The following is a 23,161-nucleotide window of genomic DNA, read 5'->3' as shown; positions in this document are numbered from 1 at the left end:
ATGCAGCACTGAGGTCTCTCCTGATAACAGGTGAGTAAATCAGAATTCGTTGTTCGGCTGATTTTAGATGAATATTTTAAAGTTCCAAAACTCCACACCACTTAGAAGAATTTCCAAGTGAAACCACTCAATGTTAGCCGATGGAAGAAAAGTGAGTTATCGGCTTTTAGGTAAGTACTCGACTGGCAGAGTTATGGTTCTGGGCATAGACTCAGGGGTCTCCCAGGGGAGTCCCAGCCTACTTGCCAAGCCTTAAACTCCCCTTTTATTACATATAATTTACACCTAAGGTAGTCCCTAGGTAGTCCTAGGTGCATGATGCTATGTAAGTAAAAAATAAGATATGTACTTTGGTGGTTCGCGTGTCCTGTAAGTACCAAATAGTCTATTTCATTTTTCACTACTGTGAGGTCTACCCCTCTCATAGGTTAGCTCTGTGTATTCCCCTATACTTTTAATTTGGTAATTCCATATCGGAGAGGAGTAGCTTTATTTATTTATTGAAAATCCTACTTACTGGTGAGGTTGGATTTAACTTTACTATTTTAGAAATGCCACTTTTAGAGAGTGAACATTTCTCTGCACTTACTGCTCTATTTGCCTGAAACCTGGCCCCAATACACGTCTGGATTGGGTTGGGTGACAGCAAAATTTGTGCCTTCCCTCTAGAGAGCCACAACACAGGTCACTCAACTGCACCTGGGGGGTGAGCTCCGCTCCCCCTCCACCCCCAATAGGTTCAAGAACGATAATTTATGTAAGTAAATACATTATAGCTACAGCTTATAATCATGTGAGTTTAAATCATTTGTTGTTAGATGGTTTAAATATTTGAAAGGATCTGTTTTTAATAGACATTTTACAAAAACCACTGGTACATTTGCTAATTCTGTAACATTAACACCCAACTGCCGTGACATTGCCAACCGCAATGCCGTGACTCGGATTCGAACCGAGGTTGCTGCGGCCACAACGCAGAGTACTAACGACTATATGATCACGGCGAGCTACTTGGGCTCAATGACATACAGTGACATGGAGCATTTATAATTTGGAACACTCAGGGCTGTTCCTGTGATAGGCTGGATGTATTCATTGCTTCCTCATTCCTCATTCAGAGGCTGCGTCTCCTCAGTGGTTGATAGGCTGAAACCGTTTCCTGGCCGCCTGCTTGTGAAATGCCAGGAGTCAAAGATCACACATTACACTTGAGGACCTGTGATGGGACACCAATGCAGAGAAACCCACCTGGCACAGACCTTCTATTCTGTCTATTAGACCTGCATCTTCCCTGCACCTTTCAAGCCATTTGTATGTGAAGCAAGAAAGAGTTAGAGAGTGATCCATCTACACTTTTATAGGGAGGATGTCGCCGTGAGCTCCTCCCAGCTAATCACACGAACAGCAGAAAAGCAAGATAAATACACAGTTGAGGGGTGGGCTGCATGGTTATGTTTTTGAGTAAATATTGAAACTGACCTCAGTGGCTCATTAGCAGAGCTGCGGCTAATGACTGGTGCCAAATCATGATGAAGCAAGCACCATGGCTCGTAGGGGACCCACAACACGCTTTTCTTAGCTCACTGAATTAAAGTATAAACTTCCGCCGTGTGTGAGTGGTAAAGGCTTGTTAATATAGTACCTTTTCCAATTCAAGTCTGACAACAAGAGGCAGGAACCACGTGGCTTCGGAAGCTCAGGAAAGTAGCCACCAACCACAGAGAAAGAGAGAACTGGCAGTATGAGAGGTGGAGAAAACAGAAGCGGGAGCAAGGAGCTCAAATGAGATTGATGGCGTTTAAATAGAGCGCGTAAAGGAACAGTTACACAGCTAAGAAATGGGAAAGACAGACTAGGGAAAAAAACACAGAAAGAGCCTGTAGATGAAATTCTCTTCCTGGGACAGCAGGTTAAGAGAAATTACACATGGGGAGGTTAAGCATGTAACACGGGGGAGAATAAAAAAGAAAATGCAGTTTTATGAAGTGTGTTTGCCAATCCAGCCAGCACTTTTGTTCTATTTCTCTCTTTGCGTCTTTTATTGGTAAAGTAACTTTCAAGTGCATGCGCAGGTATGAATGAGAGAGCAACGGTATAATAATTTGAAGCGTTTACACCAGTGCTAAAGTAGGAATGAGGTGTAGCAAAGACATGAAAGAGGTAGCGATAACAAATATGTGGAGAGGCAATAGTGACCCAAAAATAAGCCACCTATTTATAAAACTGAAATGGAAGAAATACTAAAGGTTAACTTCTGAAATTGTAGCCGATAATAAAAAGATTCTCGTTGCTGGCAGGATTCGAACCTGCGCGGGGATACCCCAATGGATTTCGAGTCCATCGCCTTAACCACTCGGCCACAACAACTTGCTGTAAGCTGCTTACAAATATTTTGTTTGAAAGTTTTTCCACATCAAAGTACTGATATTCTGCAATGCGCTTTTTAAAAACAATGTTTTTTTCATCATGCACGTTCTGTCCTAAAAACAAAAATTGCATGAGTATATCTCTGGATCTGTAAAAGGATACGCTTGCATTCAAACTCTCTTTTGGCACTCAAGTTTTTTGGACCCTGTTGCACTCTGTTTTTGCGCTGCTTTTAGTCTACGACCCATATTACAGAAGTCAACCATCTCTGAGTATTTGGGACTCCTTTGTAAGTGTCTTATCTTTAATCCTTGAAAAGCTCTATAATAAAGGGGTCTGTCAAAGATTGCTTGAATGGAAGATAAAAGAAGGCCCACTTGTCTCACCAAATGCAGTAGAGAAACCTGATGTTTTACTCATGTTATCCTTAGTTCAGTTTTTGTTAGACCTGGCATCCTTAAGGTGGCCTACCAGCAACCTTTTTGCTTTTCACCTCACGTTTTGCTGTATCTTTATGTTGGCCTTAGGACTCTAATCACTTTATCACTACTGTGAGAAAGTGGCTCTGTATATACTGTTCCCAAATAGGTACAGTGTGCACAGAGTCCCCAGTCCCCAGAGGTTTGGCAGAGGCTAAAGTTAGATATAACCTTACTCTCTAAAGTGGTAGCTTGCCGAGCAGTAAGGCAGTATCAGAGTACAGTGTAAAACATTTGTTGTACACACTCAGTCAGCAAATGGTCTCACACACTCAAGAACTGAACTCTAGGCCATTGGTTTGCATACAAAAGATATTGTTGTTTTATTTTAGAACCAACAATAGGTATCAAAATATACTTTCTCAGAATGAGATGCTTTAGTTAAATACTTTGCAATAGGCAATTGACTTTTGCAGGTCATAGTTACAGTTTATTGCAATAGGCAACACAATTTGAATCACAATAATACATTGAGCTCAATGGGAATTTTAAGTTATATGCAATTAATTACTTTCAGGATTACTTTTCTAAATCCAGGACTGGATCCTAGATTCAGTCCTGGGACAGTTCTTGGAAACAAGTGAGTAAATTCGTTTTAGTTACTGTTGTGATTTTTAAGCAATATTTTGCTATTTTAAAAGTTGACACTTAGAAACTTTTGCTGATCAAATTACCAATGTTATCCTATGGAAGGAAATTCACTTAGCAGGTAAGTGGGGTTATGGTTACGTTTTCTAGGTCAGTGTTGGATCCTAGATCCAGCACTACTGTACCACCTGTAAGCAGTTGAGAAACTGCGTTTAAGTTATACAGGCGATTTTTAAGGAATATTTACATGTTTGCAAAATCGACACTTAGAAGAAATTTCACAGAAAAACAGTCAATGGTTTCCTATGGAAGAAAATTCAAGTTACGGGTAAAGTACGTTCTCGTTACTTTTGTAATCCAGTGCTGGGCTCCTAGGCTCAGTACTGGGACATCTATCTAAAACAGGTAAACAATTACGTTTTCACAGTTGGTACGATTTTTAAAGAATATTTGTAAGTTTCAAAAATCGACACTTAGAAAATTTTCAGCAAAAAGCAGGCAATGATATCCCATGGAAGGAAATTCGAGTTACTGGTAAGTACGGTTAAAATTACTTTTCAGGGTCAGTACTGAGCTCCAAGATGCAGCACTGAGGTCTCTCCTGATAACAGGTGAGTAAATCAGAATTCGTTGTTCGGCTGATTTTAGATGAATATTTTAAAGTTCCAAAACTCCACACCACTTAGAAGAATTTCCAAGTGAAACCACTCAATGTTAGCCGATGGAAGAAAAGTGAGTTATCGGCTTTTAGGTAAGTACTCGACTGGCAGAGTTATGGTTCTGGGCATAGACTCAGGGGTCTCCCAGGGGAGTCCCAGCCTACTTGCCAAGCCTTAAACTCCCCTTTTATTACATATAATTTACACCTAAGGTAGGCCCTAGGTAGTCCTAGGTGCATGATGCTATGTAAGTAAAAAATAAGATATGTACTTTGGTGGTTCGCGTGTCCTGTAAGTACCAAACAGTCTATTTCATTTTTCACTACTGTGAGGTCTACCCCTCTCATAGGTTAGCTCTGTGTATTCCCCTATACTTTTTATTTGGTAATTCCATATCGGAGAGGAGTAGCTTTATTTATTTATTGAAAATCCTACTTACTGGTGAGGTTGGATTTAACTTTACTATTTTAGAAATGCCACTTTTAGAGAGTGAACATGTCTCTGCACTTACTGCTCTATTTGCCTGAAACCTGGCCCCAATACACGTCTGGATTGGGCTGGGTGACAGCAAAATGTGTGCCTTCCCTCTAGAGAGCCACAACAGAGGTCACTCAACTGCACCTGGGGGGTGAGCTCCGCTCCCCCTCCACCCCCAATAGGTTCAAGAACGATAATTTATGTAAGTAAATACATTATAGCTACAGCTTATAATCATGCGAGTTTAAATCATTTGTTGTTAGATGGTTTAAATATTTGAAAGGATCTGTTTTTAATAGACATATTACAAAAACCACTGGTACATTTGCTAATTCTGTAAAATTAACACCCAACTGCCGTGACATTGCCAACCACAATGCCGTGACTCGGATTCGAACCGAGGTTGCTGCGGCCACAACGCAGAGTACTAACCACTATACGATCACGGCGAGCTACTTGGGCTCAACGACATACAATGACATGGAGAATTTATAATTCGGAACACTCCGGGCTGTTCCTGTGATAGGCTGGATGTATTCATTGCTTCCTCATTCCTCATTCAGAGGCTGCGTCTCCTCAGTGGTTGATAGGCTGAAACCGTTTCCTGGCCGCCTGCTTGTGAAATGCCAGGAGTCAAAGATCACACATTACACTTGCGGACCTGTGATGGGACACCAATGCAGAGAAACCCACCTGGCACAGGCCTTCTATTCTGTCTATTAGACCTGCATCTTCCCTGCACCTTTCAAGCCATTTGTATGTGAAGCAAGAAAGAGTTAGAGAGTGATCCATCTACACTTTTATAGGGAGGATGTCGCCGTGAGCTCCTCCCAGCTAATCACACGAACAGCAGAAAAGCAAGATAAATACACAGTTGAGGGGTGGGCTGCATGGTTATGTTTTTGAGTAAATATTGAAACTGACCTCAGTGGCTCATTAGCAGAGCTGCGGCTAATGACTGGTGCCAAATCATGATGAAGCAAGCACAATGGCTCGTAGGGGACCCACAACACGCTGTTCTTAGCTCACTGAATTAAAGTATAAACTTCCGCCGTGTGTGAGTGGTAAAGGCTTGTTAATATGGTTCCTTTTCCAATTCAAGTCTGACAACAAGAGGCAGGAACCACGTGGCTTCGGAAGCTCAGGAAAGTAGCCACCAACCACAGAGAAAGAGAGAACTGGCAGTATGAGAGGTGGAGAAAACAGAAGCGGGAGCAAGGAGCTCAAATGAGATTGATGGCGTTTAAATAGAGCGTGTAAAGGAACAGTTACACAGCTAAGAAATGGGAAAGACAGACTAGGGAAAAAAACACAGAAAGAGCCTGTACATGAAATTCTCTTCCTGGGACAGCAGGTTAAGAGAAATTACACATGGGGAGGTTAAGCATGTAACACGGGGGAGAATAAAAAAGAAAATGCAGTTTTATGAAGTGTGTTTGCCAATCCAGCCAGCACTTTTGTTCTATTTCTCTCTTTGCGTCTTTTATTGGTAAAGTAACTTTCAAGTGCATGCGCAGGTATGAATGAGAGAGCAACGGTATAATAATTTGAAGCGTTTACACCAGTGCTAAAGTAGGAATGAGGTGTAGCAAAGACATGAAAGAGGTAGCGATAACAAATATGTGGAGAGGCAATAGTGACACAAAAATAAGCCACCTATTTATAAAACTGAAATGGAAGAAATACTAAAGGTTAACTTCTGAAATTGTAGCCGATAATAAAAAGATTCTCGTTGTTGGCAGGATTCGAACCTGCGCGGGGATACCCCAATGGATTTCTAGTCCATCGCCTTAACCACTCGGCCACAACAACTTGCTGTAAGCTGCCTACAAATATTTTGTTTGAAAGTTTTGAAGTTTTCCCACATCAAAGTACTGATATTCTGCAATGCGCTTTTTAAAAACAATGTTTTTTTCATCATGCACGTTCTGTCCTAAAAATAAAAATTGCATGAGTATATCTCTGGATCTGTAAAAGGATACGCTTGCATTCAAACTCTCTTGTGGCACTCAAGTTTTTTGGACCCTGTTGCACTCTGTTTTTGTGCTGCTTTTAGTCTACGACCCACATTACAGAAGTCAACCATCTCTGATTATTTGGGACTCCTTTGTAAGTGCCTTATCTTTAATCCTTGAAAAGCTCTATAATAAAGGGGTCTGTCAAAGATTGCTTGAATGGAAGATAAAAGAAGGCCCACTTGTCTCACCAAATGCAGTAGAGAAACCTGATGTTTTACTCATGTTATCCTTAGTTCAGTTTTTGTTAGACCTGGCATCCTTAAGGTGGCCTACCAGCAACCTTTTTGCTTTTCACCTCACGTTTTGCTGTATCTTTATGTTGGCCGTAGGAACCTAATCACTTTATCACTACTGTGAGAAAGTGGCTCTGTATATACTGTTCCCAAATAGGTACAGTGTGCACAGAGTCCCCAGTCCCCAGAGGTTTGGCAGAGGCTAAAGTTAGATATAACCTTACTCTCTAAAGTGGTAGCTTGCCGAGCAGTAAGGCAGTATCAGAGTACAGTGTAAAACATTTGTTGTACACACTCAGTCAGCAAATGGTCTCACACACTCAAGAACTGAACTCTAGGCCATTGGTTTGCATACAAAAGATATTGTTGTTTTATTTTAGAACCAACAATAGGTATCAAAATATACTTTCTCAGAATGAGATGCTTTAGTTAAATACTTTGCAATAGGCAATTGACTTTTGCAGGTCATAGTTACAGTTTATTGCAATAGGTAACACAATTTGAATCACAATAATACATTGAGCTCAATGGGAATTTTAAGTTATATGCAATTAATTACTTTCAGGATTACTTTTCTAAATCCAGGACTGGATCCTAGATTCAGTCCTGGGACAGTTCTTGGAAACAAGTGAGTAAATTCGTTTTAGTTACTGTTGTGATTTTTAAGCAATATTTTGCTATTTTAAAAGTTGACACTTAGAAACTTTTGCTGATCAAATTACCAATGTTATCCTATGGAAGGAAATTCACTTAGCAGGTAAGTGGGGTTATGGTTACGTTTTCTAGGTCAGTGTTGGATCCTAGATCCAGCACTACTGTACCACCTGTAAGCAGTTGAGAAACTGCGTTTAAGTTATACAGGCGATTTTTAAGGAATATTTACATGTTTGCAAAATCGACACTTAGAAGAAATTTCACAGAAAAACAGTCAATGGTTTCCTATGGAAGAAAATTCAAGTTACGGGTAAAGTACGTTCTCGTTACTTTTGTAATCCAGTGCTGGGCTCCTAGGCTCAGTACTGGGACATCTATCTAAAACAGGTAAACAATTACGTTTTCACAGTTGGTACGATTTTTAAAGAATATTTGTAAGTTTCAAAAATCGACACTTAGAAAATTTTCAGCAAAAAAAAGGCAATGATATCCCATGGAAGGAAATTCGAGTTACTGGTAAGTACGGTTAAAATTACTTTTCAGGGTCAGTACTGAGCTCCAAGATGCAGCACTGAGGTCTCTCCTGATAACAGGTGAGTAAATCAGAATTCGTTGTTCGGCTGATTTTAGATGAATATTTTAAAGTTCCAAAACTCCACACCACTTAGAAGAATTTCCAAGTGAAACCACTCAATGTTAGCCGATGGAAGAAAAGTGAGTTATCGGCTTTTAGGTAAGTACTCGACTGGCAGAGTTATGGTTCTGGGCATAGACTCAGGGGTCTCCCAGGGGAGTCCCAGCCTACTTGCCAAGCCTTAAACTCCCCTTTTATTACATATAATTTACACCTAAGGTAGTCCCTAGGTAGTCCTAGGTGCATGATGCTATGTAAGTAAAAAATAAGATATGTACTTTGGTGGTTCGCGTGTCCTGTAAGTACCAAATAGTCTATTTCATTTTTCACTACTGTGAGGTCTACCCCTCTCATAGGTTAGCTCTGTGTATTCCCCTATACTTTTAATTTGGTAATTCCATATCGGAGAGGAGTAGCTTTATTTATTTATTGAAAATCCTACTTACTGGTGAGGTTGGATTTAACTTTACTATTTTAGAAATGCCACTTTTAGAGAGTGAACATTTCTCTGCACTTACTGCTCTATTTGCCTGAAACCTGGCCCCAATACACGTCTGGATTGGGTTGGGTGACAGCAAAATTTGTGCCTTCCCTCTAGAGAGCCACAACACAGGTCACTCAACTGCACCTGGGGGGTGAGCTCCGCTCCCCCTCCACCCCCAATAGGTTCAAGAACGATAATTTATGTAAGTAAATACATTATAGCTACAGCTTATAATCATGTGAGTTTAAATCATTTGTTGTTAGATGGTTTAAATATTTGAAAGGATCTGTTTTTAATAGACATTTTACAAAAACCACTGGTACATTTGCTAATTCTGTAACATTAACACCCAACTGCCGTGACATTGCCAACCGCAATGCCGTGACTCGGATTCGAACCGAGGTTGCTGCGGCCACAACGCAGAGTACTAACGACTATATGATCACGGCGAGCTACTTGGGCTCAATGACATACAGTGACATGGAGCATTTATAATTTGGAACACTCAGGGCTGTTCCTGTGATAGGCTGGATGTATTCATTGCTTCCTCATTCCTCATTCAGAGGCTGCGTCTCCTCAGTGGTTGATAGGCTGAAACCGTTTCCTGGCCGCCTGCTTGTGAAATGCCAGGAGTCAAAGATCACACATTACACTTGAGGACCTGTGATGGGACACCAATGCAGAGAAACCCACCTGGCACAGACCTTCTATTCTGTCTATTAGACCTGCATCTTCCCTGCACCTTTCAAGCCATTTGTATGTGAAGCAAGAAAGAGTTAGAGAGTGATCCATCTACACTTTTATAGGGAGGATGTCGCCGTGAGCTCCTCCCAGCTAATCACACGAACAGCAGAAAAGCAAGATAAATACACAGTTGAGGGGTGGGCTGCATGGTTATGTTTTTGAGTAAATATTGAAACTGACCTCAGTGGCTCATTAGCAGAGCTGCGGCTAATGACTGGTGCCAAATCATGATGAAGCAAGCACCATGGCTCGTAGGGGACCCACAACACGCTTTTCTTAGCTCACTGAATTAAAGTATAAACTTCCGCCGTGTGTGAGTGGTAAAGGCTTGTTAATATGGTTCCTTTTCCAATTCAAGTCTGACAACAAGAGGCAGGAACCACGTGGCTTCGGAAGCTCAGGAAAGTAGCCACCAACCACAGAGAAAGAGAGAACTGGCAGTATGAGAGGTGGAGAAAACAGAAGCGGGAGCAAGGAGCTCAAATGAGATTGATGGCGTTTAAATAGAGCGCGTAAAGGAACAGTTACACAGCTAAGAAATGGGAAAGACAGACTAGGGAAAAAAACACAGAAAGAGACTGTAGATGAAATTCTCTTCCTGGGACAGCAAAGTAAGAGAAATTACACATGGGGAGGTTAAGCATGTAACACGGGGGAGAATAAAAAAGAAAATGCAGTTTTATGAAGTGTGTTTGCCAATCCAGCCAGCACTTTTGTTCTATTTCTCTCTTTGCGTCTTTTATTGGTAAAATAACTTTCAAGTGCATGCGCAGGTATGAATGAGAGAGCAACCGTATAATAATTTGAAGCGTTTACACCAGTGCTAAAGTAGGAATGAGGTGTAGCAAAGACATGAAAGAGGTAACGATAACAAATATGTGGAGAGGCAATAGTGACACAAAAATAAGCCACCTATTTATAAAACTGAAATGGAAGAAATACTAAAGGTTAACTTCTGAAATTGTAGCCGATAATAAAAAGATTCTCGTTGTTGGCAGGATTCGAACCTGCGCGGGGATCCCCCAATGGATTTCTAGTCCATCGCCTTAACCACTCGGCCACAACAACTTGCTGTAAGCTGCCTACAAATATTTTGTTTGAAAGTTTTGAAGTTTTCCCACATCAAAGTACTGATATTCTGCAATGCGCTTTTTAAAAACAATGTTTTTTTCATCATGCACGTTCTGTCCTAAAAACAAAAATTGCATGAGTATATCTCTGGATCTGTAAAAGGATACGCTTGCATTCAAACTCCCTTGTGGCACTCAAGTTTTTTGGACCCTGTTGCACTCTGTTTTTGCGCTGCTTTTAGTCTACGACCCATATTACAGAAGTCAACCATCTCTGAGTATTTGGGACTCCTTTGTAAGTGCCTTATCTTTAATCCTTGAAAAGCTCTATAATAAAGGGGTCTGTCAAAGATTGCTTGAATGGAAGATAAAAGAAGGCCCACTTGTCTCACCAAATGCAGTAGAGAAACCTGATGTTTTACTCATGTTATCCTTAGTTCAGTTTTTGTTAGACCTGGCATCCTTAAGGTGGCCTACCAGCAACCTTTTTGCTTTTCACCTCACATTTTGCTGTATCTTTATGTTGGCCTTAGGACTCTAATCACTTTATCACTACTGTGAGAAAGTGGCTCTGTATATACTGTTCCCAAATAGGTACAGTGTGCACAGAGTCCCCAGTCCCCAGAGGTTTGGCAGAGGCTAAAGTTAGATATAACCTTACTCTCTAAAGTGGTAGCTTGCCGAGCAGTAAGGCAGTATCAGAGTACAGTGTAAAACATTTGTTGTACACACTCAGTCAGCAAATGGTCTCACACACTCAAGAACTGAACTCTAGGCCATTGGTTTGCATACAAAAGATATTGTTGTTTTATTTTAGAACCAACAATAGGTATCAAAATATACTTTCTCAGAATGAGATGCTTTAGTTAAATACTTTGCAATAGGCAATTGACTTTTGCAGGTCATAGTTACAGTTTATTGCAATAGGCAACACAATTTGAATCACAATAATACATTGAGCTCAATGGGAATTTTAAGTTATATGCAATTAATAACTTTCAGGATTACTTTTCTAAATCCAGGACTGGATCCTAGATTCAGTCCTGGGACAGTTCTTGGAAACAAGTGAGTAAATTCGTTTTAGTTACTGTTGTGATTTTTAAGCAATATTTTGCTATTTTAAAAGTTGACACTTCGAAACTTTTGCTGATCAAATTACCAATGTTATCCTATGGAAGGAAATTCACTTAGCAGGTAAGTGGGGTTATGGTTACGTTTTCTAGGTCAGTGTTGGATCCTAGATCCAGCACTACTGTACCACCTGTAAGCAGTTGAGAAACTGCGTTTAAGTTATACAGGCGATTTTTAAGGAATATTTACATGTTTGCAAAATCGACACTTAGAAGAAATTTCACAGAAAAACAGTCAATGGTTTCCTATGGAAGAAAATTCAAGTTGCGGGTAAAGTACGTTCTCGTTACTTTTGTAATCCAGTGCTGGGCTCCTAGGCTCAGTACTGGGACATCTATCTAAAACAGGTAAACAATTACGTTTTCACAGTTGGTACGATTTTTAAAGAATATTTGTAAGTTTCAAAAATCGACACTTAGAAAATTTTCAGCAAAAAGCAGGCAATGATATCCCATGGAAGGAAATTCGAGTTACTGGTAAGTACGGTTAAAATTACTTTTCAGGGTCAGTGCCGAGCTCAAAGATGCAGCACTGAGGTCTCTCCTGATAACAGGTGAGTAAATCAGAATTCGTTGTTCGGCTGATTTTAGATGAATATTTTAAAGTTCCAAAACTCCACACCACTTATAAGAATTTCCAAGTGAAACCACTCAATGTTAGCCGATGGAAGAAAAGTGAGTTATCGGCTTTTAGGTAAGTACTCGACTGGCAGAGTTATGGTTCTGGGCATAGACTCAGGGGTCTCCCAGGGGAGTCCCAGCCTACTTGCCAAGCCTTAAACTCCCCTTTTATTACATATAATTTACACCTAAGGTAGGCCCTAGGTAGTCCTAGGTGCATGATGCTATGTAAGTAAAAAATAAGATATGTACTTTGGTGGTTCGCGTGTCCTGTAAGTACCAAACAGTATATTTCATTTTTCACTACTGTGAGGTCTACCCCTCTCATAGGTTAGCTCTGTGTATTCCCCTATACTTTTAATTTGGTAATTCCATATCGGAGAGGAGTAGCTTTATTTATTTATTGAAAATCCTACTTACTGGTGAGGTTGGATTTAACTTTACTATTTTAGAAATGCAACTTTAGAGAGTGAACATTTCTCTGCACTTACTGCTCTATTTGCCTGAAACCTGGCCCCAATACACGTCTGGATTGGGCTGGGTGACAGCAAAATTTGTGCCTTCCCTCTAGAGAGCCACAACACAGGTCATTCAACTGCACCTGGGGGGTGAGCTCCGCTCCCCCTCCACCCCCAATAGGTTCAAGAACGATAATTTATGTAAGTAAATACATTATAGCTACAGCTTATAATCATGCGAGTTTAAATCATTTGTTGTTAGATGGTTTAAATATTTGAAAGGATCTGTTTTTAATAGACATTTTACAAAAACCACTGGTACATTTGCTAATTCTGTAAAATTAACACCCAACTGCCGTGACATTGCCAACCACAATGCCGTGACTCGGATCCGAACCGAGGTTGCTGCGGCCACAACGCAGAGTACTAACCACTATACGATCACGGCGAGCTACTTGGGCTCAACGACATACAGTGACATGGAGAATTCATAATTCGGAACACTCAGGGCTGTTCCTGTGATAGGCTGGATGTATTCATTGCTTCCTCATTCCTCATTCAGAGGCTGCGTCTCCTCAGTGGTTGATAGGCTGAAACCGTTTCCTGGCAGCCTGCTTGTGAAATGCCAGGAGTCAAAGATCACACATTACACTTGCGGACCTGTGATGGGACACCAATGCAGAGAAACCCACCTGGCACAGACCTTCTATTCTGTCTATTAGACCTGCATCTTCCCTGCACCTTTCAAGCCATTTGTATGTGAAGCAAGAAAGAGTTAGAGAGTGATCCATCTACACTTTTATAGGGAGGATGTCGCCGTGAGCTCCTCCCAGCTAATCACACGAACAGCAGAAAAGCAAGATAAATACACAGTTGAGGGGTGGGCTGCATGGTTATGTTTTTGAGTAAATATTGAAACTGACCTCAGTGGCTCATTAGCAGAGCTGCGGCTAATGACTGGTGCCAAATCATGATGAAGCAAGCACCATGGCTCGTAGGGGACCCACAACACGCTTTTCTTAGCTCACTGAATTAAAGTATAAACTTCCGCCGTGTGTGAGTGGTAAAGGCTTGTTAATATAGTACCTTTTCCAATTCAAGTCTGACAACAAGAGGCAGGAACCACGTGGCTTCGGAAGCTCAGGAAAGTAGCCACCAACCACAGAGAAAGAGAGAACTGGCAGTATGAGAGGTGGAGAAAACAGAAGCGGGAGCAAGGAGCTCAAATGAGATTGATGGCGTTTAAATAGAGCGCGTAAAGGAACAGTTACACAGCTAAGAAATGGGAAAGACAGACTAGGGAAAAAAACACAGAAAGAGCCTGTAGATGAAATTCTCTTCCTGGGACAGCAGGTTAAGAGAAATTACACATGGGGAGGTTAAGCATGTAACACGGGGGAGAATAAAAAAGAAAATGCAGTTTTATGAAGTGTGTTTGCCAATCCAGCCAGCACTTTTGTTCTATTTCTCTCTTTGCGTCTTTTATTGGTAAAGTAACTTTCAAGTGCATGCGCAGGTATGAATGAGAGAGCAACGGTATAATAATTTGAAGCGTTTACACCAGTGCTAAAGTAGGAATGAGGTGTAGCAAAGACATGAAAGAGGTAGCGATAACAAATATGTGGAGAGGCAATAGTGACCCAAAAATAAGCCACCTATTTATAAAACTGAAATGGAAGAAATACTAAAGGTTAACTTCTGAAATTGTAGCCGATAATAAAAAGATTCTCGTTGCTGGCAGGATTCGAACCTGCGCGGGGATACCCCAATGGATTTCGAGTCCATCGCCTTAACCACTCGGCCACAACAACTTGCTGTAAGCTGCTTACAAATATTTTGTTTGAAAGTTTTTCCACATCAAAGTACTGATATTCTGCAATGCGCTTTTTAAAAACAATGTTTTTTTCATCATGCACGTTCTGTCCTAAAAACAAAAATTGCATGAGTATATCTCTGGATCTGTAAAAGGATACGCTTGCATTCAAACTCTCTTTTGGCACTCAAGTTTTTTGGACCCTGTTGCACTCTGTTTTTGCGCTGCTTTTAGTCTACGACCCATATTACAGAAGTCAACCATCTCTGAGTATTTGGGACTCCTTTGTAAGTGTCTTATCTTTAATCCTTGAAAAGCTCTATAATAAAGGGGTCTGTCAAAGATTGCTTGAATGGAAGATAAAAGAAGGCCCACTTGTCTCACCAAATGCAGTAGAGAAACCTGATGTTTTACTCATGTTATCCTTAGTTCAGTTTTTGTTAGACCTGGCATCCTTAAGGTGGCCTACCAGCAACCTTTTTGCTTTTCACCTCACGTTTTGCTGTATCTTTATGTTGGCCTTAGGACTCTAATCACTTTATCACTACTGTGAGAAAGTGGCTCTGTATATACTGTTCCCAAATAGGTACAGTGTGCACAGAGTCCCCAGTCCCCAGAGGTTTGGCAGAGGCTAAAGTTAGATATAACCTTACTCTCTAAAGTGGTAGCTTGCCGAGCAGTAAGGCAGTATCAGAGTACAGTGTAAAACATTTGTTGTACACACTCAGTCAGCAAATGGTCTCACACACTCAAGAACTGAACTCTAGGCCATTGGTTTGCATACAAAAGATATTGTTGTTTTATTTTAGAACCAACAATAGGTATCAAAATATACTTTCTCAGAATGAGATGCTTTAGTTAAATACTTTGCAATAGGCAATTGACTTTTGCAGGTCATAGTTACAGTTTATTGCAATAGGCAACACAATTTGAATCACAATAATACATTGAGCTCAATGGGAATTTTAAGTTATATGCAATTAATTACTTTCAGGATTACTTTTCTAAATCCAGGACTGGATCCTAGATTCAGTCCTGGGACAGTTCTTGGAAACAAGTGAGTAAATTCGTTTTAGTTACTGTTGTGATTTTTAAGCAATATTTTGCTATTTTAAAAGTTGACACTTAGAAACTTTTGCTGATCAAATTACCAATGTTATCCTATGGAAGGAAATTCACTTAGCAGGTAAGTGGGGTTATGGTTACGTTTTCTAGGTCAGTGTTGGATCCTAGATCCAGCACTACTGTACCACCTGTAAGCAGTTGAGAAACTGCGTTTAAGTTATACAGGCGATTTTTAAGGAATATTTACATGTTTGCAAAATCGACACTTAGAAGAAATTTCACAGAAAAACAGTCAATGGTTTCCTATGGAAGAAAATTCAAGTTACGGGTAAAGTACGTTCTCGTTACTTTTGTAATCCAGTGCTGGGCTCCTAGGCTCAGTACTGGGACATCTATCTAAAACAGGTAAACAATTACGTTTTCACAGTTGGTACGATTTTTAAAGAATATTTGTAAGTTTCAAAAATCGACACTTAGAAAATTTTCAGCAAAAAGCAGGCAATGATATCCCATGGAAGGAAATTCGAGTTACTGGTAAGTACGGTTAAAATTACTTTTCAGGGTCAGTACTGAGCTCCAAGATGCAGCACTGAGGTCTCTCCTGATAACAGGTGAGTAAATCAGAATTCGTTGTTCGGCTGATTTTAGATGAATATTTTAAAGTTCCAAAACTCCACACCACTTAGAAGAATTTCCAAGTGAAACCACTCAATGTTAGCCGATGGAAGAAAAGTGAGTTATCGGCTTTTAGGTAAGTACTCGACTGGCAGAGTTATGGTTCTGGGCATAGACTCAGGGGTCTCCCAGGGGAGTCCCAGCCTACTTGCCAAGCCTTAAACTCCCCTTTTATTACATATAATTTACACCTAAGGTAGTCCCTAGGTAGTCCTAGGTGCATGATGCTATGTAAGTAAAAAATAAGATATGTACTTTGGTGGTTCGCGTGTCCTGTAAGTACCAAACAGTCTATTTCATTTTTCACTACTGTGAGGTCTACCCCTCTCATAGGTTAGCTCTGTGTATTCCCCTATACTTTTAATTTGGTAATTCCAGATCGGAGAGGAGTAGCTTTATTTATTTATTGAAAATCCTACTTACTGGTGAGGTTGGATTTAACTTTACTATTTTAGAAATGCCACTTTTAGAGAGTGAACATTTCTCTGCACTTACTGCTCTATTTGCCTGAAACCTGGCCCCAATACACGTCTGGATTGGGTTGGGTGACAGCAAAATTTGTGCCTTCCCTCTAGAGAGCCACAACACAGGTCACTCAACTGCACCTGGGGGGTGAGCTCCGCTCCCCCTCCACCCCCAATAGGTTCAAGAACGATAATTTATGTAAGTAAATACATTATAGCTACAGCTTATAATCATGTGAGTTTAAATCATTTGTTGTTAGATGGTTTAAATATTTGAAAGGATCTGTTTTTAATAGACATTTTACAAAAACCACTGGTACATTTGCTAATTCTGTAACATTAACACCCAACTGCCGTGACATTGCCAACCACAATGCCGTGACTCGGATTCGAACCGAGGTTGCTGCGGCCACTACGCAGAGTACTAACGACTATATGATCACGGCGAGCTACTTGGGCTCAATGACATACAGTGACATGGAGAATTTATAATTTGGAACACTCAGGGCTGTTCCTGTGATAGGCTGGATGTATTCATTGCTTCCTCATTCCTCATTCAGAGGCTGCGTCTCCTCAGTGGTTGATAGGCTGAAACCGTTTCCTGGCCGCCTGCTTGTGAAATGCCAGGAGTCAAAGATCACACATTACACTTGAGGACCTGTGATGGGACACCAATGCAGAGAAACCCACCTGGCACAGACCTTCTATTCTGTCTATTAGACCTGCATCTTCCCTGCACCTTTCAAGCCATTTGTATGTGAAGCAAGAAAGAGTTAGAGAGTGATCCATCTACACTTTTATAGGGAGGATGTCGCCGTGAGCTCCTCCCAGCTAATCACACGAACAGCAGAAAAGCAAGATAAATACACAGTTGAGGGGTGGGCTGCATGGTTATGTTTTTGAGTAAATATTGAAACTGACCTCAGTGGCTCATTAGCAGAGCTGCGGCTAATGACTGGTGCCAAATCATGATGAAGCAAGCACCATGGCTCGTAGGGGACCCACAACACGCTTTTCTTAGCTCACTGAATTAAAGTATAAACTTCCGCCGTGTGTGAGTGGTAAAGGCTTGTTAATATGGTTCCTTTTCCAATTCAAGTCTGACAACAAGAGGCAGGAACCACGTGGCTTCGGAAGCTCAGGAAAGTAGCCACCAACCACAGAGAAAGAGAGAACTGGCAGTATGAGAGGTGGAGAAAACAGAAGCGGGAGCAAGGAGCTCAAATGAGATTGATGGCGTTTAAATAGAGCGCGTAAAGGAACAGTTACACAGCTAAGAAATGGGAAAGACAGACTAGGGAAAAAAACACAGAAAGAGACTGTAGATGAAATTCTCTTCCTGGGACAGCAAAGTAAGAGAAATTACACATGGGGAGGTTAAGCATGTAACACGGGGGAGAATAAAAAAGAAAATGCAGTTTTATGAAGTGTGTTTGCCAATCCAGCCAGCACTTTTGTTCTATTTCTCTCTTTGCGTCTTTTATTGGTAAAGTAACTTTCAAGTGCATGCGCAGGTATGAATGAGAGAGCAACCGTATAATAATTTGAAGCGTTTACACCAGTGCTAAAGTAGGAATGAGGTGTAGCAAAGACATGAAAGAGGTAACGATAACAAATATGTGGAGAGGCAATAGTGACACAAAAATAAGCCACCTATTTATAAAACTGAAATGGAAGAAATACTAAAGGTTAACTTCTGAAATTGTAGCCGATAATAAAAAGATTCTCATTGTTGGCAGGATTCGAACCTGCGCGGGGATACCCCAATGGATTTCTAGTCCATCGCCTTAACCACTCGGCCACAACAACTTGCTGTAAGCTGCCTACAAATATTTTGTTTGAAAGTTTTGAAGTTTTCCCACATCAAAGTACTGATATTCTGCAATGCGCTTTTTAAAAACAATGTTTTTTTCATCATGCACGTTCTGTCCTAAAAACAAAAATTGCATGAGTATATCTCTGGATCTGTAAAAGGATACGCTTGCATTCAAACTCCCTTGTGGCACTCAAGTTTTTTGGACCCTGTTGCACTCTGTTTTTGCGCTGCTTTTAGTCTACGACCCATATTACAGAAGTCAACCATCTCTGAGTATTTGGGACTCCTTTGTAAGTGCCTTATCTTTAATCCTTGAAAAGCTCTATAATAAAGGGGTCTGTCAAAGATTGCTTGAATGGAAGATAAAAGAAGGCCCACTTGTCTCACCAAATGCAGTAGAGAAACCTGATGTTTTACTCATGTTATCCTTAGTTCAGTTTTTGTTAGACCTGGCATCCTTAAGGTGGCCTACCAGCAACCTTTTTGCTTTTCACCTCACATTTTGCTGTATCTTTATGTTGGCCTTAGGACTCTAATCACTTTATCACTACTGTGAGAAAGTGGCTCTGTATATACTGTTCCCAAATAGGTACAGTGTGCACAGAGTCCCCAGTCCCCAGAGGTTTGGCAGAGGCTAAAGTTAGATATAACCTTACTCTCTAAAGTGGTAGCTTGCCGAGCAGTAAGGCAGTATCAGAGTACAGTGTAAAACATTTGTTGTACACACTCAGTCAGCAAATGGTCTCACACACTCAAGAACTGAACTCTAGGCCATTGGTTTGCATACAAAAGATATTGTTGTTTTATTTTAGAACCAACAATAGGTATCAAAATATACTTTCTCAGAATGAGATGCTTTAGTTAAATACTTTGCAATAGGCAATTGACTTTTGCAGGTCATAGTTACAGTTTATTGCAATAGGCAACACAATTTGAATCACAATAATACATTGAGCTCAATGGGAATTTTAAGTTATATGCAATTAATTACTTTCAGGATTACTTTTCTAAATCCAGGACTGGATCCTAGATTCAGTCCTGGGACAGTTCTTGGAAACAAGTGAGTAAATTCGTTTTAGTTACTGTTGTGATTTTTAAGCAATATTTTGCCATTTGAAAAGTTGACACTTCGAAACTTTTGCTGATCAAATTACCAATGTTATCCTATGGAAGGAAATTCACTTAGCAGGTAAGTGGGGTTATGGTTACGGTTTCTAGGTCAGTGTTGGATCCTAGATCCAGCACTACTGTACCACCTGTAAGCAGTTGAGAAACTGCGTTTAAGTTATACAGGCGATTTTTAAGGAATATTTACATGTTTGCAAAATCGACACTTAGAAGAAATTTCACAGAAAAACAGTCAATGGTTTCCTATGGAAGAAAATTCAAGTTGCGGCTAAGTACGTTCTCGTTACTTTTGTAATCCAGTGCTGGGCTCCTAGGCTCAGTACTGGGACATCTATCTAAAACAGGTAAACAATTACGTTTTCACAGTTGGTACGATTTTTAAAGAATATTTGTAAGTTTCAAAAATCGACACTTAGAAAATTTTCAGCAAAAAGCAGGCAATGATATCCCATGGAAGGAAATTCGAGTTACTGGTAAGTACGGTTAAAATTACTTTTCAGGGTCAGTGCCGAGCTCAAAGATGCAGCACTGAGGTCTCTCCTGATAACAGGTGAGTAAATCAGAATTCGTTGTTCGGCTGATTTTAGATGAATATTTTAAAGTTCCAAAACTCCACACCACTTAGAAGAATTTCCAAGTGAAACCACTCAATGTTAGCCGATGGAAGAAAAGTGAGTTATCGGCTTTTAGGTAAGTACTCGACTGGCAGAGTTATGGTTCTGGGCATAGACTCAGGGGTCTCCCAGGGGAGTCCCAGCCTACTTGCCAAGCCTTAAACTCCCCTTTTATTACATATAATTTACACCTAAGGTAGGCCCTAGGTAGTCCTAGGTGCATGATGCTATGTAAGTAAAAAATAAGATATGTACTTTGGTGGTTCGCGTGTCCTGTAAGTACCAAACAGTATATTTCATTTTTCACTACTGTGAGGTCTACCCCTCTCATAGGTTAGCTCTGTGTATTCCCCTATACTTTTAATTTGGTAATTCCATATCGGAGAGGAGTAGCTTTATTTATTTATTGAAAATCCTACTTACTGGTGAGGTTGGATTTAACTTTACTATTTTAGAAATGCCACTTTAGAGAGTGAACATTTCTCTGCACTTACTGCTCTATTTGCCTGAAACCTGGCCCCAATACACGTCTGGATTGGGCTGGGTGACAGCAAAATTTGTGCCTTCCCTCTAGAGAGCCACAACACAGGTCATTCAACTGCACCTGGGGGGTGAGCTCCGCTCCCCCTCCACCCCCAATAGGTTCAAGAACGATAATTTATGTAAGTAAATACATTATAGCTACAGCTTATAATCATGCGAGTTTAAATCATTTGTTGTTAGATGGTTTAAATATTTGAAAGGATCTGTTTTTAATAGACATTTTACAAAAACCACTGGTACATTTGCTAATTCTGTAAAATTAACACCCAACTGCCGTGACATTGCCAACCACAATGCCGTGACTCGGATCCGAACCGAGGTTGCTGCGGCCACAACGCAGAGTACTAACCACTATACGATCACGGCGAGCTACTTGGGCTCAACGACATACAGTGACATGGAGAATTTATAATTCGGAACACTCAGGGCTGTTCCTGTGATAGGCTGGATGTATTCATTGCTTCCTCATTCCTCATTCAGAGGCTGCGTCTCCTCAGTGGTTGATAGGCTGAAACCGTTTCCTGGCAGCCTGCTTGTGAAATGCCAGGAGTCAAAGATCACACATTACACTTGCGGACCTGTGATGGGACACCAATGCAGAGAAACCCACCTGGCACAGACCTTCTATTCTGTCTATTAGACCTGCATCTTCCCTGCACCTTTCAAGCCATTTGTATGTGAAGCAAGAAAGAGTTAGAGAGTGATCCATCTACACTTTTATAGGGAGGATGTCGCCGTGAGCTCCTCCCAGCTAATCACACGAACAGCAGAAAAGCAAGATAAATACACAGTTGAGGGGTGGGCTGCATGGTTATGTTTTTGAGTAAATATTGAAACTGACCTCAGTGGCTCATTAGCAGAGCTGCGGCTAATGACTGGTGCCAAATCATGATGAAGCAAGCACCATGGCTCGTAGGGGACCCACAACACGCTTTTCTTAGCACACTGAATTAAAGTATAAACTTCCGCCGTGTGTGAGTGGTAAAGGCTTGTTAATATAGTACCTTTTCCAATTCAAGTCTGACAACAAGAGGCAGGAACCACGTGGCTTCGGAAGCTCAGGAAAGTAGCCACCAACCACAGAGAAAGAGAGAACTGGCAGTATGAGAGGTGGAGAAAACAGAAGCGGGAGCAAGGAGCTCAAATGAGATTGATGGCGTTTAAATAGAGCGCGTAAAGGAACAGTTACACAGCTAAGAAATGGGAAAGACAGACTAGGGAAAAAAACACAGAAAGAGCCTGTAGATGAAATTCTCTTCCTGGGACAGCAGGTTAAGAGAAATTACACATGGGGAGGTTAAGCATGTAACACGGGGGAGAATAAAAAAGAAAATGCAGTTTTATGAAGTGTGTTTGCCAATCCAGCCAGCACTTTTGTTCTATTTCTCTCTTTGCGTCTTTTATTGGTAAAGTAACTTTCAAGTGCATGCGCAGGTATGAATGAGAGAGCAACGGTATAATAATTTGAAGCGTTTACACCAGTGCTAAAGTAGGAATGAGGTGTAGCAAAGACATGAAAGAGGTAGCGATAACAAATATGTGGAGAGGCAATAGTGACCCAAAAATAAGCCACCTATTTATAAAACTGAAATGGAAGAAATACTAAAGGTTAACTTCTGAAATTGTAGCCGATAATAAAAAGATTCTCGTTGCTGGCAGGATTCGAACCTGCGCGGGGATACCCCAATGGATTTTGAGTCCATCGCCTTAACCACTCGGCCACAACAACTTGCTGTAAGCTGCTTACAAATATTTTGTTTGAAAGTTTTTCCACATCAAAGTACTGATATTCTGCAATGCGCTTTTTAAAAACAATGTTTTTTTCATCATGCACGTTCTGTCCTAAAAACAAAAATTGCATGAGTATATCTCTGGATCTGTAAAAGGATACGCTTGCATTCAAACTCTCTTTTGGCACTCAAGTTTTTTGGACCCTGTTGCACTCTGTTTTTGCGCTGCTTTTAGTCTACGACCCATATTACAGAAGTCAACCATCTCTGAGTATTTGGGACTCCTTTGTAAGTGTCTTATCTTTAATCCTTGAAAAGCTCTATAATAAAGGGGTCTGTCAAAGATTGCTTGAATGGAAGATAAAAGAAGGCCCACTTGTCTCACCAAATGCAGTAGAGAAACCTGATGTTTTACTCATGTTATCCTTAGTTCAGTTTTTGTTAGACCTGGCATCCTTAAGGTGGCCTACCAGCAACCTTTTTGCTTTTCACCTCACGTTTTGCTGTATCTTTATGTTGGCCTTAGGACTCTAATCACTTTATCACTACTGTGAGAAAGTGGCTCTGTATATACTGTTCCCAAATAGGTACAGTGTGCACAGAGTCCCCAGTCCCCAGAGGTTTGGCAGAGGCTAAAGTTAGATATAACCTTACTCTCTAAAGTGGTAGCTTGCCGAGCAGTAAGGCAGTATGAGAG

At 40.7% G+C, this 23,161-nt stretch overlaps 7 non-coding genes across 7 annotated transcripts; all 7 read right to left on the bottom strand.

Moving 5' to 3' along the window:
* Nucleotides 1-2,285: 2,285 nt before the first annotated feature.
* Nucleotides 2,286-2,367, bottom strand: TRNAS-CGA (transfer RNA serine (anticodon CGA)). Its single transcript has one exon. It is a non-coding gene; the product is annotated as a tRNA-Ser (tRNA).
* Nucleotides 2,368-4,947: 2,580 nt separating this feature from the next.
* Nucleotides 4,948-5,019, bottom strand: TRNAH-GUG (transfer RNA histidin (anticodon GUG)). Its single transcript has one exon. It is a non-coding gene; the product is annotated as a tRNA-His (tRNA).
* A 1,281-nt stretch (nucleotides 5,020-6,300) lies between these two features.
* TRNAS-AGA (transfer RNA serine (anticodon AGA)) lies at nucleotides 6,301-6,382 on the bottom strand. The gene has a single exon. It is a non-coding gene; the product is annotated as a tRNA-Ser (tRNA).
* A 3,941-nt stretch (nucleotides 6,383-10,323) lies between these two features.
* Nucleotides 10,324-10,405, bottom strand: TRNAS-AGA (transfer RNA serine (anticodon AGA)). Its single transcript has one exon. It is a non-coding gene; the product is annotated as a tRNA-Ser (tRNA).
* Nucleotides 10,406-14,345: 3,940 nt separating this feature from the next.
* TRNAS-CGA (transfer RNA serine (anticodon CGA)) lies at nucleotides 14,346-14,427 on the bottom strand. Its single transcript has one exon. It is a non-coding gene; the product is annotated as a tRNA-Ser (tRNA).
* Nucleotides 14,428-18,360: 3,933 nt separating this feature from the next.
* Nucleotides 18,361-18,442, bottom strand: TRNAS-AGA (transfer RNA serine (anticodon AGA)). The gene has a single exon. It is a non-coding gene; the product is annotated as a tRNA-Ser (tRNA).
* Nucleotides 18,443-22,381: 3,939 nt separating this feature from the next.
* Nucleotides 22,382-22,463, bottom strand: TRNAL-CAA (transfer RNA leucine (anticodon CAA)). The gene has a single exon. It is a non-coding gene; the product is annotated as a tRNA-Leu (tRNA).
* Nucleotides 22,464-23,161: the final 698 nt, after the last annotated feature.

This window comes from Triturus cristatus, chromosome 12 (genome assembly GCF_964204655.1).
Source record: "Triturus cristatus chromosome 12, aTriCri1.1, whole genome shotgun sequence".
Classification (NCBI taxonomy): Eukaryota; Metazoa; Chordata; class Amphibia; order Caudata; family Salamandridae; genus Triturus; species Triturus cristatus.
The sequence above is the reverse complement of the archived record's forward strand: the minus strand, read 5'-3'. Positions and strand labels throughout refer to the sequence as shown.